We start from the raw sequence: 15861 nt of genomic DNA, 5'->3' as shown, positions 1-15861 counted from the left end.
ATAAGAGAATAGTCTTCCCATACAGGTGACAATCCAGCAGCTGTCGGCTGTACACTATAGATGACAACTTGTTGTATCACCGTCCATATCTGTTTAACCCCTTAGTTGCTGATGTCAAATGTGACTACATCAAATAAACGGTTAATAGATTGTGGGGGCTTCCGCTTTAATCTAATTGACACAGAGATCATGATTGTGTGGTCCTGATTTTGCCATAGCAGTTCATGGCCAAATAGCGGCCTTAGGGTGTGCGCACACGCTGCGGATCCGCAGCAGTTTTTGCTGCGGTGTACAGTACCATAATATCCTATGGATATTAAAAACCGCAGTGCAGACGGTGTGGATTTGCTGCGGTTTCTAAACCGCAGAAAGAATTGACATGTCAATTCTTTCTGCGGATTCCGCTGTGGTTTGCCATCTCCTCCATTGTGGAGATGAAAAACCGCAGGGCAAAACCGCAGGCTAATCCGCAGGTCTTTTGACCTGCAGATTTACCTGCGGATTTTACAAAATCTGCGCGGCCAACTCCGCACCCCAATCCGCAGCGTGTGCACGTACCCTTAGAGTCTCCCGGCTATAGCGGTCAGTTCACAAGTTAGCGACATTTAGGTAGTAAACAAACACTTTTTCATTCCTGCTATCCCAATTTGCATTTAATCCTGGAAATCACCTGAGGGGTTAATAAACCACCTGACAGCAGTTTTCAATATGTCAGGTGGTGCGGTTTTTAAAATGGTATCACTTTTGGGGTTTTCCAATATACAGCACCCCCAAAGTCACTTCAAACCTGGATATATTCCTCAAAAAATAACTTGTAAATTTACTTGAAAAAATGAAAAATGACTGCTATATTTTTAAACCTCCTAAAAGGCTAAGAAAATAAATTAGCATTTTACAAATGGTGCTGATGTAAGGCAGGCATGTGGGAAATGTTATTTATTCATGTCTTTGTGTGGTATGGCTATCTGGATTAAAGGGATAATCATTCAAAGTTTGAAAATTGCAATTTTTTCACATTTTTGTCAAGTTTCTGATATTTTTTATAAATAAACAAAAAACATATCAACCTACATTTACCATGATCATAAATTATAATGTGTGACGAAAAAACAGTCACAAATTCACTGGGATTTGTTGAAGCGTTCCAGAGGTTATTACCACATAAAGTGACATTGGCACACATTTAAAAAAATTGGCCCCGTCACTAAGGGGTTAAGCATTTGCACTATATAATATCCATACTATAATCACCTGTAATGTACAACATCCATACTTCTGATATACAATTCTTTATTCTATTTATAAAAACCAATACTAAACTTGCCTATAATTATAAAGTCCATTATCTATACTTTCATTATACTTTGTCCATATTACCTGTTACATATACAATCTCCATACAATACTAATGTATCTATTCTAATTACTAGTGATCAGTGGATTGATGTCCAAGTTGGTTCTGGAGACGCAGGAAGATAAGAAAGACTCGCAGGCCTCTCGTCTCCCTGGTAGGTCCAGAGTCCCATTAATTGATCGGCTCAGCTCTACTAATTACTTATACAGCGTGTGCAGAATTATTAGGCAAGTTGTATTGGAGAGGATTCTTTTTATTATTGAATAACAACTATGTTCTCAATCAACCCAAAAGACTCATAGATATCAAAACTTAATATTTTTGGAAGTTGGAGTGTGTTTTTTTTAGATTTGGCTATCTTAGGAGGATATCTGTTTGTGCAGGTAACTATTACTGTGCAGAAATATTAGGCAACTTAATAAAAACCAAATATATACCCATCTCACTTGTTTATTTTCACCAGGTAAACCAATATAACACAAAATGTAGAAATAAACATTTCTGACATTCAAAAACAAAAATCAGTGAGCAATATAGCCACCTTTCTTTACGATGACTCTTACCTTCCTTCCATCCATAGATTCTGTCAGTTGCTTGATTGGTTTACGAACAACATTGCAATGTGCCGCAGCCACCACAGCCTCCCTGACACTGTTCCGAGAGGTGTACTGTTTTCCCTCCCTGTAGATCTCACATTTTATGAGGAACCACAGGATCTCTATGGGGTTCAGATCAGGTGAACAAGGGGGCCATGTCATTATTTTTTCTTCTTTTAGACCTTTACTGGCCAGCCACGCTGTGGAGTATTTGGATGCATGTGATGGAGCATTGTCCTGCATGAAAATCATGTTTTTCTTGAACGATACCGACTTCTTCCTGTACCACTGCTTGAAGAAGGTGACTTCCAGAAACTGGCAGTAGGTCTGGGAGTTGAGCTTCACTCCATCCTCAACCCGAAAAGGTCCCACAAGTTCATCTTTGATGATACCAGCCCATACCAGTAACTCACCTCCACCTTGCTGGCATCTGAGTTGGAGTTGAGCTCTCTGCCCTTTACTGATCCAGCCTCGGGCCCATCCATCTGGCCCATCAAGAGTCACTCTCATTTCAAACCTCACAAAAATCTGTCTTAACATATCTCTTGGCCCAGTCTTGACATTTTATCTTATGTTTCTTGTCGAAAGGTGGTCATTTTCCAGCCTTCCTTACCTTTGCCATTACCCTGAGTATGGCACACCTTGAGCTTTTTGATACTCCAGCAACGTTGCAGCTCTGAAATATGGCAAAACTGGTGTAAAATGGCATCTTGGCAGCTTCACGCTTGATTTTCCTCAATTCATGGGCAGTTATTTTGCGCCTTTTTATCAACACGCTTCTTGCGACCCTGTTGGCTATTTGCCATGAAACGCTTGATTACTCAGTGATCACGCTTCAAAAGTTTGGCAATTTTAAGACTGCTGCATCCCTCTGCAAGACATCTCACAATTTTTGACTTTTCAGAGTCCGTCAAATCTTTCTTCTGACCCATTTTGCCAAAGGAAATGAAGTTGCCTAATAATTAAACACACCTTATATAGGGTGTTGATGTCATTAGACCACACCCCTCCTCATTACAGAGATGCAAATCACCTGATTTACATAATTGGCAGTTGGCTTTCAAGCCTATACAGCTTGGAGTAGGACAACATGTATAAAAAGGATGATGTGATCAAAATGCTCATTTGCCTAATAATTCTGCACACAGTGTACAGTACATTATACTCACTAATCATAATACCCAATATTCAGCTCTATACACCAATATTATCAAATACATGTTGGATCTATCAAGAATCAACTATGACCCTTGACTATGTTCTTTAAAAAGACCAAAGTTTTAAATCTGTCAAATATAATCCTATCACAATTAATGGAACCTTATCTCCCATTGCATTATTTTGATTTTTCAAAAATAAAACAATTTACAAAAAAAAAAAAAATTGAGCTCTATTATTCAAAAATACAATTTATAAAAAAAATCCTTATCATAGCTATAACAGTGCTATGAGAGTTGCAGAAGTATTCGTGTAAGAGCACGCCACTGTTTTCACTCCCCCATGACATTGTAGGATCGGCAGCCCACCGCTCCATATAAGCCCCTCCTCACTACAGATGTGTGGCGGTGATCCTGCTTCCCCCGGAGCTCCATACTTTACATATCTAGGTAGATTAATACATTACTTTTTAACAAAGCATTACTAACGCATCGCCATGGTAACCAGCTTCTCTAAGAATCCTTAATATCTACATTTGTACCATACTGAAATCACATAGCGGACACATTTAAAGATTCTCTATTGGCTTCCCTTCATTGCTTTGTACAGTCCTTACAGCCTGTGCAGCAGATCAGTGCAGACGGCAAAAGGCCTGCGCCCCACCATGAAAAGAGGATCCACGCTGCCCCTCAATCTGCTGTGTCAATTGAGCTGTCAAAGAAATCACATTCCATAGAGAAAATGGTAAAAAAAAAAAAAAAAAAAAAAAAGGATGCCACAAGTGTTAGTCTGCTTTTAGACCAAAGTTTCAGCCCCCGTCCATGCACCACAATGCAGGAGGCGAACGATCCTGCTCTCATCCTGCTCTCCTGTCTGCAGGGTCCAGTCGGAGCACACAGGCTCACACAGTAGCGAGCGCGCTCTCATCCTGCTCTCCTGTCTGCAGGGTCCAGTCGGAGCACACAGGCTCACACAGTAGCGAGCGCGCTCTCATCCTGCTCTCCTGTCTGCAGGGACCAGTTGGAGCACATAGGCTCACACAGTAGCGAGCGCGCTCTCATCCTGCTCTCCTGTCTGCAGGGTCCAGTCGGAGCACACAGGCTCACACAGTAGCGAGCGCGCTCTCATCCTGCTCTCCTGTCTGTAGGATCCAGTTGGAGCACACAGGCTCACACAATAGCTTGCGCGCTCTCATCCTGCTCTCCTGTCTGCAGGGTCCAGTCGGAGAACACAGGCTCACACAGTTGCGAGCGCGCTCTCATCCTGCTCTCCTGTCTGTAGGATCCAGTTGGAGCACACAGGCTCACCCAGTAGCAAGCGCACTCTCATCCTCCTCTCCTGTCTGCAGGGACCAGTCGGAGCACACAGGCTCACACAGTAGCGAGCGCGCTCTCATCCTGCTCTCCTGTCTGCAGGGTCCAGTCGGAGCACACAGGCTTACACAGTAGCGAGCGCACTCTCATCCTGCTCTCCTGTCTGCAGGGTCCAGTCGGAGCACACAGGCTTACACAGTAGCGAGCGCGCTCTCATCCTGCTCTCCTGTCTGCAGTGTCCAGTCGGAGCACACAGGATCACACAGTAGCGAGCGCGCTCTTATCCTGTAATCACCAATACTACACTGTCCATACTATAATCACTAATACTACACTGTCATACTATAATCACCAATACTACACTGTTCATATTATAATCACCGATACTACACTGTCCATACTATAATCACTAATACTACACTGTCATACTGTAATCACCAATACTACACTGTCCATACTATAATCACCGATACTACACTTTCCATACTATAATCACCAATACTACACTGTCCATACTATAATCACCAATACTACACTGTCCATACTATAATCCCCGATACTACTGTGTCCATACTATAATCACCAATACTACACTGTCCATACTATAATCACCAATACTACACTGTCCATACTATAATCACCGATACTACTGTGTCCATACTATAATCACAAATACTACACTGTCCATACTATAATCACCAATACTACTGTCCATATTATAATCACCGATACTACACTGTCCATACTATAATCACTAATACTACACTGTCCATACTATAATCACCGATACTACACTGTCCATACTATAATCACCAATACTACACTGTCCATCCTATAATCACTAATACTACACAATATCCATATTATAATCACTAATACTACACTGTCCATCCTATAATCACTAATACTACACTGTCCATACTATAATCACCAATACTACACTGTTCATATTATAATCACTGATACTACACTGTCCATACTATAATCACTAATACTACACTGTCCATACTATAATCACCGATACTACACTGTCCATCCTATAATCACTAATACTACACTGTCCATACTATAATCACCGATACTACACTGTCCATACTATAATCACCAATACTACACTGTCCATCCTATAATCACCAATACTACACTGTCCATACTATAATCACCAATAGTACACTGTCCATATTATAATCACCGATACTACACTGTCCATACTATAATCACTAATACTACACTGTCCATCCTATAGTCACTAATACTACACTGTCCATCCTATAATCACTAATATTGCACTGTCCATCCTATAATCACTAATACTGCACTGTCCATCCTATAATCACCAATACTGCACTGTCCATCCTATAATCACTAATACTGCACTGTCCATCCTATAATCACTAATACTGCACTGTCCATCCTATAATCACTAATACTACACTGTCCATCTTATAATCACTAATACTACACTGTCCATCCTATAATCACTAATACTACACAATATCCATCCTATAATCACTAATACTACACTGTCCATCCTATAATCACTAATACTACACTGTCCATACTATAATCACCGATACTACACTGTCCATACTATAATCACCAATACTACACAGTCCATACTATAATCACTGATACTACACTGTCCATACTATAATCACCGATACTACAGTGTCCATACTATAATCACCAATACTACACTGTCCATCCTATAATCACTAATACTACACAATATCCATATTATAATCACTAATACTACACTGTCCATCCTATAATCACCAATACTACACTGTCCATACTATAATCACCAATAGTACACTGTCCATACTATAATCACCAATAGTACACTGTCCATATTATAATCACCGATACTACACTGTCCATCCTATAATCACTAATACTACACAATATCCATCCTATAATCACTAATACTACACTGTCCATACTATAATCACCAATACTACACTGTCATACTATAATCACCAATACTACACTGTCCATACTATAATCACCAATACTACACTGTCCATATTATAATCACCGATACTACACTGTCCATACTATAATCACTAATACTACACTGTCCTACTATAATCACCAATACTACACTGTCCATACTATAATCACCAATACTACACTGTCCATATTATAATCACCGATACTACACTGTCCATCCTATAATCACTAATACTACACAATATCCATATTATAATCACTAATACTACACTGTCCATACTATAATCACCAATACTACACTGTCCATCCTATAATCACTAATACTACACAATATCCATATTATAATCACTAATACTACACTGTCCATCCTATAATCACCGATACTACACTGTCCATACTATAATCACCAATACTACACTGTCCATACTATAATCACCAATACTACACTGTCCATATTATAATCATCGATACTACACTGTCCATACTATAATCACTAATACTACACTGTCCATCCTATAATCACCGATACTACACTGTCCATACTATAATCACCAATACTACACTGTTCATATTATAATCACTGATACTACACTGTCCATCTTATAATCACTAATACTACACTGTCCATACTATAATCACCGATACTACACTGTCCATAATATAATCACCAATACTACACTGTCCATACTATAATCACTGATACTATACTGTCCATATTATAATCACCGATACTACAGTGTCCATACTATAATCGCCAATACTACACTGTCCATCCTATAATCACTAATACTACACAATATCCATATTATAATCACTAATACTACACTGTCCATCCTATAATCACCAATACTACACTGTCCATACTATAATCACCAATAGTACACTGTCCATATTATAATCACCGATACTACACTGTCCATACCATAATCACTAATACTACACTGTCCATACTATAATCACTAATACTACACTGTCCATACTATAATCACCGATACTACACTGTCCATATTATAATCACCAATACTACACTGTCCATACTATAATCACCAATACTACACTGTCCATACTATAATCACTAATACTACACTGTCCATACTATAATCACCAATACTACACTGTCCATATTATAATCACTGATAGTACACTGTCCATACTATAATCACTAATACTACACAGTCCATACTATAATCACCGATACTACACTGTCCATACTATAATCACCAATACTACACTGTCCATCCTATAATCACTAATACTACACTGTCCATACTATAATCACCGATACTACACTGTCCATCCTATAGTCACTAATACTACACTGTCCATACTATAATCACCGATACTACACTGTCCATACTATAATCACTGATACTACACTGTCCATATTATAATCACCAATACTACACTGTCCATCCTATAATCACTAATACTACACAATATCCATATTATAATCACTAATACTACACTGTCCATACTATAATCACCAATACTACACTGTCCATATTATAATCACTGATACTACACTGTCCATACTATAATCACTAATACTACACTGTCCATACTATAATCACCAATACTACACAGTCCATACTATAATCACTGATACTACACTGTCCATATTATAATCACCGATACTACAGTGTCCATACTATAATCACCAATACTACACTGTCCATCCTATAATCACTAATAGTACACTGTCCATATTATAATCACCGATACTACACTGTCCATATTATAATCCCGATACTACACTGTCCATACTATAATCACCAATACTACACTGTCCATCCTATAATCACTAATACTACACAATATCCATATTATAATCACTAATACTACACTGTCCATACTATAATCACCAATACTACACTGTCCAGATTATAATCACTGATACTACACTGTCCATACTATAATCACTAATACTACACTGTCCATACTATAATCACCAATAGTACACTGTCCATATTATAATCACCGATACTACACTGTCCATACTATAATCACCAATACTACACTGTCCATATTATAATCCCGATACTACACTGTCCATACTATAATCACTAATACTACACTGTCCATACTATAATCACCAATACTACACTGTCCATACTATAATCACCAATATTGCACTGTCCATATTATAATCACCGATACTACACTGTCCATACTATAATCACAAATACTACACTGTCCATACTATAATCACCGATACTACACTGTCCATATTATAATCACCGATACTACACTGTCCTTCCTATAATCACCGATACTACACTGTCCATTCTATAATAACTAATACTACACTGTCCATACTATAATCACCAATACTACACAGTCCATACTATAATCACTAATACTACACAGTCCATCCTATAATTGCTAATACTGCACAATAGCCAGATTATAATCACCAATACTACAGTGTACGCACTATAATCATTGATACTACACAATATCCATACTTTAACCCCTGTGGTACAGTAAAGGGTGTTTTACTGGGAGACACATTTCTCCCAGCAGGTTAATGTTTGGCCGGGTTTTTCCCTAAAGACAGGACCTGCGATGATGTCATGGTCACGTGGTCAGCCCATGTGATGTCTACCTCACTTGTGGGAGGGGTTATGGGCTATGTAATGGAGGTTGGTGTTTGGCACATGGTGAGTGTGTCTGGAAGTTACAGGAACTTGGCTGGACTTAGCCTGAACTTGTATACAGGATCCCCGTGCTGCAGGACTATAGCAGCAAGACTCTCAAGAACCCTGGGAATGGCACCTGGCGGATGCCACGGACCTGGCAGCCACTTAGTTAAGCCCGTCCCGTGCAAGGGGTGAGCCTGGGACCAGTGGTTCTCCAAGCTGGAGTATATTTATGTTTTTCCTTACTTTCTGTTAATCTGCTGTTTGCAACGTGACATTAAACCACTGAGATTGGACTTTAAGCCTGTGTGTTGCCGCGTTACTGCAGCCCTGTCATTACCTACCAGAGCATATCCCTACACCCCTTAATGACAGCCAATACTTCTTTTAACTGACCTGAGATATAAGAGAATAGTCTTCCCATACAGGTGACAATCCAGCAGCTGTCGGCTGTACACTATAGATGACAACTTGTTGTATCACCGTCCATATCTGTTTAACCCCTTAGTTGCTGATGTCAAATGTGACTACATCAAATAAACGGTTAATAGATTGTGGGGGCTTCCGCTTTAATCTAATTGACACAGAGATCATGATTGTGTGGTCCTGATTTTGCCATAGCAGTTCATGGCCAAATAGCGGCCTTAGGGTGTGCGCACACGCTGCGGATCCGCAGCAGTTTTTGCTGCGGTGTACAGTACCATAATATCCTATGGATATTAAAAACCGCAGTGCAGACGGTGTGGATTTGCTGCGGTTTCTAAACCGCAGAAAGAATTGACATGTCAATTCTTTCTGCGGATTCCGCTGTGGTTTGCCATCTCCTCCATTGTGGAGATGAAAAACCGCAGGGCAAAACCGCAGGCTAATCCGCAGGTCTTTTGACCTGCAGATTTACCTGCGGATTTTACAAAATCTGCGCGGCCAACTCCGCACCCCAATCCGCAGCGTGTGCACGTACCCTTAGAGTCTCCCGGCTATAGCGGTCAGTTCACAAGTTAGCGACATTTAGGTAGTAAACAAACACTTTTTCATTCCTGCTATCCCAATTTGCATTTAATCCTGGAAATCACCTGAGGGGTTAATAAACCACCTGACAGCAGTTTTCAATATGTCAGGTGGTGCGGTTTTTAAAATGGTATCACTTTTGGGGTTTTCCAATATACAGCACCCCCAAAGTCACTTCAAACCTGGATATATTCCTCAAAAAATAACTTGTAAATTTACTTGAAAAAATGAAAAATGACTGCTATATTTTTAAACCTCCTAAAAGGCTAAGAAAATAAATTAGCATTTTACAAATGGTGCTGATGTAAGGCAGGCATGTGGGAAATGTTATTTATTCATGTCTTTGTGTGGTATGGCTATCTGGATTAAAGGGATAATCATTCAAAGTTTGAAAATTGCAATTTTTTCACATTTTTGTCAAGTTTCTGATATTTTTTATAAATAAACAAAAAACATATCAACCTACATTTACCATGATCATAAATTATAATGTGTGACGAAAAAACAGTCACAAATTCACTGGGATTTGTTGAAGCGTTCCAGAGGTTATTACCACATAAAGTGACATTGGCACACATTTAAAAAAATTGGCCCCGTCACTAAGGGGTTAAGCATTTGCACTATATAATATCCATACTATAATCACCTGTAATGTACAACATCCATACTTCTGATATACAATTCTTTATTCTATTTATAAAAACCAATACTAAACTTGCCTATAATTATAAAGTCCATTATCTATACTTTCATTATACTTTGTCCATATTACCTGTTACATATACAATCTCCATACAATACTAATGTATCTATTCTAATTACTAGTGATCAGTGGATTGATGTCCAAGTTGGTTCTGGAGACGCAGGAAGATAAGAAAGACTCGCAGGCCTCTCGTCTCCCTGGTAGGTCCAGAGTCCCATTAATTGATCGGCTCAGCTCTACTAATTACTTATACAGCGTGTGCAGAATTATTAGGCAAGTTGTATTGGAGAGGATTCTTTTTATTATTGAATAACAACTATGTTCTCAATCAACCCAAAAGACTCATAGATATCAAAACTTAATATTTTTGGAAGTTGGAGTGTGTTTTTTTTAGATTTGGCTATCTTAGGAGGATATCTGTTTGTGCAGGTAACTATTACTGTGCAGAAATATTAGGCAACTTAATAAAAACCAAATATATACCCATCTCACTTGTTTATTTTCACCAGGTAAACCAATATAACACAAAATGTAGAAATAAACATTTCTGACATTCAAAAACAAAAATCAGTGAGCAATATAGCCACCTTTCTTTACGATGACTCTTACCTTCCTTCCATCCATAGATTCTGTCAGTTGCTTGATTGGTTTACGAACAACATTGCAATGTGCCGCAGCCACCACAGCCTCCCTGACACTGTTCCGAGAGGTGTACTGTTTTCCCTCCCTGTAGATCTCACATTTTATGAGGAACCACAGGATCTCTATGGGGTTCAGATCAGGTGAACAAGGGGGCCATGTCATTATTTTTTCTTCTTTTAGACCTTTACTGGCCAGCCACGCTGTGGAGTATTTGGATGCATGTGATGGAGCATTGTCCTGCATGAAAATCATGTTTTTCTTGAACGATACCGACTTCTTCCTGTACCACTGCTTGAAGAAGGTGACTTCCAGAAACTGGCAGTAGGTCTGGGAGTTGAGCTTCACTCCATCCTCAACCCGAAAAGGTCCCACAAGTTCATCTTTGATGATACCAGCCCATACCAGTAACTCACCTCCACCTTGCTGGCATCTGAGTTGGAGTTGAGCTCTCTGCCCTTTACTGATCCAGCCTCGGGCCCATCCATCTGGCCCATCAAGAGTCACTCTCATTTCAAACCTCACAAAAATCTGTCTTAACATATCTCTTGGCCCAGTCTTGACATTTTATCTTATGTTTCTTGTCGAAAGGTGGTCATTTTCCAGCCTTCCTTACCTTTGCCATTACCCTGAGTATGGCACACCTTGAGCTTTTTGATACTCCAGCAACGTTGCAGCTCTGAAATATGGCAAAACTGGTGTAAAATGGCATCTTGGCAGCTTCACGCTTGATTTTCCTCAATTCATGGGCAGTTATTTTGCGCCTTTTTTTATCAACACGCTTCTTGCGACCCTGTTGGCTATTTGCCATGAAACGCTTGATTACTCAGTGATCACGCTTCAAAAGTTTGGCAATTTTAAGACTGCTGCATCCCTCTGCAAGACATCTCACAATTTTTGACTTTTCAGAGTCCGTCAAATCTTTCTTCTGACCCATTTTGCCAAAGGAAATGAAGTTGCCTAATAATTAAACACACCTTATATAGGGTGTTGATGTCATTAGACCACACCCCTCCTCATTACAGAGATGCAAATCACCTGATTTACATAATTGGCAGTTGGCTTTCAAGCCTATACAGCTTGGAGTAGGACAACATGTATAAAAAGGATGATGTGATCAAAATGCTCATTTGCCTAATAATTCTGCACACAGTGTACAGTACATTATACTCACTAATCATAATACCCAATATTCAGCTCTATACACCAATATTATCAAATACATGTTGGATCTATCAAGAATCAACTATGACCCTTGACTATGTTCTTTAAAAAGACCAAAGTTTTAAATCTGTCAAATATAATCCTATCACAATTAATGGAACCTTATCTCCCATTGCATTATTTTGATTTTTCAAAAATAAAACAATTTACAAAAAAAAAAAAAATTGAGCTCTATTATTCAAAAATACAATTTATAAAAAAAATCCTTATCATAGCTATAACAGTGCTATGAGAGTTGCAGAAGTATTCGTGTAAGAGCACGCCACTGTTTTCACTCCCCCATGACATTGTAGGATCGGCAGCCCACCGCTCCATATAAGCCCCTCCTCACTACAGATGTGTGGCGGTGATCCTGCTTCCCCCGGAGCTCCATACTTTACATATCTAGGTAGATTAATACATTACTTTTTAACAAAGCATTACTAACGCATCGCCATGGTAACCAGCTTCTCTAAGAATCCTTAATATCTACATTTGTACCATACTGAAATCACATAGCGGACACATTTAAAGATTCTCTATTGGCTTCCCTTCATTGCTTTGTACAGTCCTTACAGCCTGTGCAGCAGATCAGTGCAGACGGCAAAAGGCCTGCGCCCCACCATGAAAAGAGGATCCACGCTGCCCCTCAATCTGCTGTGTCAATTGAGCTGTCAAAGAAATCACATTCCATAGAGAAAATGGTAAAAAAAAAAAAAAAAAAGGATGCCACAAGTGTTAGTCTGCTTTTAGACCAAAGTTTCAGCCCCCGTCCATGCACCACAATGCAGGAGGCGAACGATCCTGCTCTCATCCTGCTCTCCTGTCTGCAGGGTCCAGTCGGAGCACACAGGCTCACACAGTAGCGAGCGCGCTCTCATCCTGCTCTCCTGTCTGCAGGGTCCAGTCGGAGCACACAGGCTCACACAGTAGCGAGCGCGCTCTCATCCTGCTCTCCTGTCTGCAGGGACCAGTTGGAGCACATAGGCTCACACAGTAGCGAGCGCGCTCTCATCCTGCTCTCCTGTCTGCAGGGTCCAGTCGGAGCACACAGGCTCACACAGTAGCGAGCGCGCTCTCATCCTGCTCTCCTGTCTGTAGGATCCAGTTGGAGCACACAGGCTCACACAATAGCTTGCGCGCTCTCATCCTGCTCTCCTGTCTGCAGGGTCCAGTCGGAGAACACAGGCTCACACAGTTGCGAGCGCGCTCTCATCCTGCTCTCCTGTCTGTAGGATCCAGTTGGAGCACACAGGCTCACCCAGTAGCAAGCGCACTCTCATCCTCCTCTCCTGTCTGCAGGGACCAGTCGGAGCACACAGGCTCACACAGTAGCGAGCGCGCTCTCATCCTGCTCTCCTGTCTGCAGGGTCCAGTCGGAGCACACAGGCTTACACAGTAGCGAGCGCACTCTCATCCTGCTCTCCTGTCTGCAGGGTCCAGTCGGAGCACACAGGCTTACACAGTAGCGAGCGCGCTCTCATCCTGCTCTCCTGTCTGCAGTGTCCAGTCGGAGCACACAGGCTCACACAGTAGCGAGCGCGCTCTTATCCTGCTCTCCGGTCTGCAGGGTCCAGTCGGAGAACACAGGCTCACACAGTAGCGAGCGCGCTCTCATCCTGCTCTCCTGTCTGCAGGGGTCCAGTTGGAGCACATAGGCTCACACAGTAGCGAGCGCGCTCTCATCCTGCTCTCCTGTCTGCAGGGTCCAGTCGGAGCACACAGGCTCACACAGTAGCGAGCGCGCTATCATCCTGCTCTCCTGTCTGCAGGGACTAGTTGGAGCACATAGGCTCACACAGTAGCGAGCGCGCTCTCATCCTGCTCTCCTGTCTGCAGGGTCCAGTCGGAGCACACAGGCTCACACAGTAGCGAGCGCGCTCTCATCCTGCTCTCCTGTCTGTAGGATCCAGTTGGAGCACACAGGCTCACACAATAGCTGGCGCGCTCTCATCCTGCTCTCCTGTCTGCAGGGTCCAGTCGGAGAACACAGGCTCACACAGTAGCGAGCGCGCTCTCATCCTGCTCTCCTGTCTGTAGGATCCAGTTGGAGCACACAGGCTCACACAATAGCTAGCGCGCTCTCATCCTGCTCTCCTGTCTGCAGGGTCCAGTCGGAGAACACAGGCTCACACAGTAGCAAGCGCACTCTCATCCTCCTCTCCTGTCTGCAGGGACCAGTCGGAGCACACAGGCTCACACAGTAGCGAGCGTGCTCTCATCCTGCTCTCCTGTCTGCAGGGACCAGTCGGAGCACCCAGGCTCACCCAGTAGCGAGCGCGCTCTCATCCTGCTCTCCTGTCTGCAGGGACCAGTTGGAGCACATAGGCTCACACAGTAGCGAGCGCGCTCTCATCCTGCTCTCCTGTCTGCAGGGTCCAGTCGGAGCACACAGGCTTACACAGTAGCGAGCGCGCTCTCATCCTGCTCTCCTGTCTGCAGTGTCCAGTCGGAGCACACAGGCTCACACAGTAGCGAGCGCGCTCTTATCCTGCTCTCCGGTCTGCAGGGTCCAGTCGGAGAACACAGGCTCACACAGTAGCGAGCGCGCTCTCATCCTGCTCTCCTGTCTGCAGGGGTCCAGTTGGAGCACATAGGCTCACACAGTAGCGAGCGCGCTCTCATCCTGCTCTCCTGTCTGCAGGGTCCAGTCGGAGCACACAGGCTCACACAGTAGCGAGCGCGCTATCATCCTGCTCTCCTGTCTGCAGGGACTAGTTGGAGCACATAGGCTCACACAGTAGCGAGCGCGCTCTCATCCTGCTCTCCTGTCTGCAGGGTCCAGTCGGAGCACACAGGCTCACACAGTAGCGAGCGCGCTCTCATCCTGCTCTCCTGTCTGTAGGATCCAGTTGGAGCACACAGGCTCACACAATAGCTAGCGCGCTCTCATCCTGCTCTCCTGTCTGCAGGGTCCAGTCGGAGAACACAGGCTCACACAGTAGCGAGCGCGCTCTCATCCTGCTCTCCTGTCTGTAGGATCCAGTTGGAGCACACAGGCTCACACAATAGCTAGCGCGCTCTCATCCTGCTCTCCTGTCTGCAGGGTCCAGTCGGAGAACACAGGCTCACACAGTAGCAAGCGCACTCTCATCCTCCTCTCCTGTCTGCAGGGACCAGTCGGAGCACACAGGCTCACACAGTAGCGAGCGTGCTCTCATCCTGCTCTCCTGTCTGCAGGGACCAGTCGGAGCATACAGGCTCACACAGTAGCGAGCGCGCTCTCATCCTGCTCTCCTGTCTGCAGGGACCAGTCGGAGCATACAGGCTCTCACAGTAGCGAGCGCGCTCTCAT

The 15861-nt window shown here is 42.6% G+C and overlaps 1 protein-coding gene across 3 annotated transcripts in view; it reads right to left on the bottom strand.

Moving 5' to 3' along the window:
• Window positions 1–15861, bottom strand: part of RNF130 (ring finger protein 130) — a 270925-nt gene that overhangs the window by 217957 nt on the left and 37107 nt on the right. The window lies entirely within an intron of this gene.

This window comes from Dendrobates tinctorius, unplaced genomic scaffold (genome assembly GCF_039654945.1).
Source record: "Dendrobates tinctorius isolate UK_male_01 unplaced genomic scaffold, ASM3965494v1 ptg000020l, whole genome shotgun sequence".
Classification (NCBI taxonomy): Eukaryota; Metazoa; Chordata; class Amphibia; order Anura; family Dendrobatidae; genus Dendrobates; species Dendrobates tinctorius.
This window is presented reverse-complemented; position numbering and strand designations above follow the sequence as displayed.